This window comes from Camellia sinensis, chromosome 6 (genome assembly GCF_055761805.1).
Source record: "Camellia sinensis isolate YWXY chromosome 6, ASM5576180v1, whole genome shotgun sequence".
NCBI classification, from domain to species: Eukaryota; Viridiplantae; Streptophyta; class Magnoliopsida; order Ericales; family Theaceae; genus Camellia; species Camellia sinensis.
Window position 1 is genome coordinate 64589160 of NC_138966.1, and position 5453 is coordinate 64594612.

Consider the following 5453-nt stretch of genomic DNA (forward strand, 5'->3'; position numbering starts at 1 on the left):
CTTGGCTGATTTACTATTTTAAGGATCAACATAAATTCCGTCTTTATCAATCACATGCCCCAAAAATGTCACACTAGTTTTTTTTTTGGGTGGGTATGTCACACTAGTTAACCAAGACTCGCACTTCTTTAGTTTTGCAAACAACTGTTTATCTCTAAGAGTTTGAAGGATCAATCCCAAATGTTGTTCATGTTCCTCCATACTTTTAGAGTAAATAAGGATATCATCGATGAAGACTACTACAAACTCATTCAAGTGGGGTTTAAAAATTTTGTTGATTAGATCCATGAATGTTGCGGGTGCATTAGTAACTCTGAAAGGCATAACCCAAAATTCGTAATGGCCATACCTTGTTCTAAAAGTTGTCTTCTCTTCATCCTCTGGCTTGACTTTGAGCTGATGGTAGCCGGATCAGAGATCTATCTTTAAAAGGACTTGTGCCCCTTATAGCTAATCAAACAAGTCATCAATTCTAGGCAACTGATAGTTGTTCTTGATAGTCACCTTATTCAACTCCCTGTAATCAATGCATAGGCGTAGTGTTCCATCTTTCTTTTCGACAAACAAAACTGGCGCACCCCTATGGCGATGTGGTGGGTCTGATGAAGCCTTTGTCCAACAAATCTTACAACTAATTTTCAATTCCTACCCACCCAAAACAATTTTTCAATTCCTTCAATTCTATGGGCGACATTATGTAAGGAGTTTTAGAAATTGGCTGAATTCTTGGTGCCACCTCAATAATGAACTTAATCTCCCTATCAATTAAGTTGCCGGGTATATCACAAGGAAACACATCTTGGAATTCTCATACCACTAGAATGCTGTCCAAACTGGCATCAGATATTTGAACAGTCAAAATACTGCACAAATAGCCCCAACATCCTTTATTGAGTAACCAGTTGGCATTCATAGATGAAATAATATACGGCGGGGGTACTACTCCATTCCCTCGAAAGGAAAATTCTTCTTGATCAGGTGGTTGGAATGTGACACACTTCAATACACAATCAATAGTAGCAAAATTTGTTGACAACCAATCCATTCTTAAAATTGCATCAAAATTATTCATATCAATGGGCAATAAATCTATAGTCAAGCAAAAACTCCGAATTAATATATCACAATCTTGGTAGATAGATGTACATCATGTGTCGAATTGATTGTCTTCCATTCATATGATCCCATTGTACAAAGGGTAACACATGTAATTATACATTCATAAGTCCTAACCCTGAATCTATAGCATGTGCAATAAGTTAATGATATGAAATAAAAATTAGGTAGATATATAAATGCCCTTGTAAGGACCCCAAAATGCATATAAGAAATCATTGGTATTTAACTATGAGATGAGGTGTTTTAATTTAATTATATCTTTTGGAATTGAAACATTATCTATTGAGTTACGGATTTAAAATTGAAATTACCGACCTATATGGGTACAGAAATCAAAATTGAGTACTTGGATATGTTAATGGGAATTTTTGGAACTATTTGGGACAATTAATTGGAAATCTAATTTGTCTGATTCATTAATGCACGTTTGGGTAGTTAACTTTATACTGCAAATTGAAGGCATTAGAGGCTTCAGAAACCAGAATAGGGGACATATTTATGATCCTCATAATTTTTAGAGTTATCTGGGAAGTTTAATTGAAATTTGATTTCGTACGAATCGTAAGGCCACGTTTGGCTCTCTCTATTGTGTTATGTTGGTGTGTATGTGTATACTTATATTATGGGTGCCTTATGAGTGGATGGACTCATCTCTTAGAATAAAAAAAATATATCTAGAGGAAAGGGGGAGCCACGTGAGAGAGGGAGAGATAGAGAACTCAAGGAGAAGAAGGAAGGAAGAGCTTGAGAATGAAGAGGAAAGATGGGAAAATTGATGGAATTACTTCAAGAGATTGGCTCTAGGTATGTGAAATCAACTTAACCCCTTAAGATTGATCTATTACTAGTTTAAATTTATGATCTCAAATGAAGAGAAACCACCTAATTGAGTTTTGGTTGATAGATATAAGTTTAGATGAACTCTTTTCATGAATTGAACCTTGATTCCTTAAGAGTTGGTTAATTGAAGAATTAAAGTCATTATATTTGTTTATTTTGAGGTTATGATGTTTGATGGAGAATAATAATGTGAAATTGGTCATGTATTAAAGGGTTTTGGGCTTTGATTTACATGTAATTAAGGTTTGATTTTGAAAATGAGAAGTCCCAAATTTTCTGCCATTTTCGGACTGCAAACTGTCCAGGGCCGCACGTGCGGCACTGTTTTCCCGCACGTGCGGGGACAGCTCTGTCCAGCCAACTTTGAACAAGCATATCTTTTGCATCCGGACTCCGTTTTGAGTGATTCGTGAGCCTAAAATCAAGCCCCGAAAGTCTAGTTTCCAATGGTGGTGGTCTCACTTCCAAATTCTAAATAAAAAAATAGTTATGTCCAAATTAGTGACGACTGTTCACTTTCTGTTTACCGGTTTGTACCGTTTCTTCGTCTGAACCTTTCTCCTATCGATTCCTCCTATCTTATGAGGAATGAATTATAACCTATGGAGGACTAATGAGTCTAGAACCACCATAGCTATTGAGTGAAGAATAAAAAGAGATTGGTTTTATTCTCATAATCTGTTATATGCATTGTGTTTGTAGGTCAAGACGAGGACATCGTTCCACCGCTATCAGAGACCTACCGCTGTGAGTAGTAGTACTATAGTCGCACGTTCAAGTATTGTTAATGATTCTCATTGTTAACATTCTATCCCTTGCAAGTAATTAAGTTAACAATATGTTGATTGGAAAATCTAGAGGCATTATTGAGCAGTCCATTCTGTTTACTGTTGACAATGAATACTAACTTTTTGTTATTTGCAAGATAGCTATAGTGATTCATGACGAACAAATAGAACGTATGAGGATTATGGAACTATGGTATTCCGGTATCTCTAGAATCATTCAATCGGTAAAATGTGTTTACCTTTCGTTAATAATTATCAAGAACGTTCTGTTAAACTTAAGTTAACTGCATTAACTCATGTGAATGATGCAATGGTTACCATTAGCACTCTGTTAATTGCAGGTCAACCATGTTAACATATATGAACGATTAAAGAAAGGGGTATGTTACTGATTAACAGCTCAAGTGAACCATGTCATTTCTTAATGAATAAAGAGAATTTGTGTTCATCTTCGAAGAATCAGAATAATTGGAAAGTTATGTGAATCCATATGAATTTGAAGTTATTTTGTTGTGTTACATATGAACTCGAAGTTATTCAGAATCTATGACATGAACGCAAAAGTTTAACATCATTATGTGACCCACATAAGAATGTGAATTATTCTATTTTCTTAAGCGCACGGTAATGACATGATATACCAAGAAATGCTCTATTTTATGATATGTGACTCTATGAATTAATGAATGATTATCCATATATGTAAAAGTATTCATGGCATCCTTAGCACAAGGCCCTTACCCGGGGGTAATAATACCGTGGTCTTATGGCCCTTGCCCGGGGGTAATAATACCGTGGTTCAAGTATGTTACAAGATATCTCTTGCCATCGACGGTCTCGTACGGATGGTACCACCGACGGTCTTGTACGGGTGGATTATGTTTTACCATCGACGGTCTTGTACGGATGGTACCACCGACGGTCTTGTACGGGTGGGTTATGATCAAGCATGAACTCTGATTTCTGTTTCTGATTCAAGCATAAGTAAGAATATGTATGAATATGTTTCTATTTATCCGTTCCGTTTATGCCATGTTATAACATGATATGAATTGATCGGTCTTTAAGACCTAATGATTTCTGGTATGGAACAAAGTGCTGTACGAAACTAAGTGCTGCAATGCGAGTCACCTCTAGAATCTGTACGAGCCACCTCTTGAGTCCATACATATGTTCAAAGGCTTAATCCCAACTTTTCAAGGGCTTCATGCCAAATGTACAAGGGCTATATGCCAACATGTTTAAGGGCTTCATGCCAAATGTTCAAGGGCTATATGCCAACATGTGTAAAAGCTTAATGTTAATATGTTCAAGGGCTATCGCCAATCCATTCAAAGGCTTAAAGCCATTATGTTTCAAGATTGGGCCTAAGGCCATTCTAAAATTAGTATAGAATCAGATTAATTATATGATCTCCGCATTTACATACGCATTGATATGCATTATGATTAAGTTGAATATTGAATCATTTATATACTATTATTCACTGAGCTTCGCTCACTTTGTGTTTTGTCTGTTCTGTAGGTAATTACTTTGGGAGTCCGTCTTAACCCTTGATGCTTACCCTTCAATTGTCAACCTCAGTATGCCTAGACTCCCAGACCAAGCCCATGCATTATGTGAAGTTTTGTTAAGATTTTGTCATGCACTTTAATTATTTACTTAAGGTTAAAATGTATGTATATACCCCCTTTCTTTACCAATGTTCGGATATACGCTCATTTATATGTATGGGTATGTATATAGATAAATGGCTCTCACGTATGTGATCCTGGCATGTTAGTTTTAGCTCAATGGATGTTATTCTATGTTACTTTGTAATATTAAATGCTTCCGTTCAGGCCCCGTATATTATGTATATCAGGTCATGTGTCCGTATCTGCATAGGTCATGCCCGAACTTTTAGGGGCGAGTTTGGGGCGTGACAGCCCTAGTGGCTACAACTTGCCAAGATGATGCTTCATTACAACAAAAGTGAGTTTAAACTCAACACAATTAAAGCCTTAGGCTTGTACAAAAATAAATACAACAACAACAAAGCAAGAAACTCTTGGCTCCAAGTCCTCCTAAGCTACAGCCTTGGCGGAGGCATATCATCAGCACCTGAAAATGGCTTTCCACATACTGTGAGCCAAAGCCCAGTAGAGATACTTTAACACAATGTATGAATGTTAACAAAGCTATAAGGTGAATGTATATGCAATGCTCGTGCTAAAACATTTTATATCTCTTTCCAAAACCATGCAATGCCAAGTTTATATCACAATTCTTGAAAACATTTCATTTACAATAGAAAACAAGGTAGTGGATATAAGCACTAGGAATCTCTAGGTACGTGTCTGCCAGTAGGCTATACAAGCACTCCCAATGCCATTTTTATCGATATTAACTGGAAGGCTCGACACCTAACTGCACGGGTTTCTAGACTTTCACCAAGGACACACAGGCTAACAATATTACCACAACCACACCTCCTACCTATATTTACCAAGGTATTCACCCATTTTCTCGAAATAATATATATTTTCAATGTGTTAAGTATGCAACAATTCTCCTAATTCTCATGCAATTTCTATAACAATCATAGCTATCCTCCATCAGTAGCCCAAAATAGATATCTCTAAACTGATAGATAATTTTCACTAAAGATAATTTTTCCAAAATTTCAAGATGGGAGTGATAATGCATATCCGACTTCACCACATC

General features: G+C 36.4%; 1 long non-coding RNA gene across 1 annotated transcript; it reads left to right on the forward strand.

Moving 5' to 3' along the window:
- The first annotated feature begins 1768 nt into the window (after window positions 1-1768).
- LOC114261966 (uncharacterized) lies at window positions 1769-4511 on the forward strand. Its single transcript, XR_014331677.1, has 3 exons — window positions 1769-1923; window positions 2662-2706; window positions 4272-4511. It is a non-coding gene; the product is annotated as an uncharacterized LOC114261966 (long non-coding RNA).
- Window positions 4512-5453: the final 942 nt, after the last annotated feature.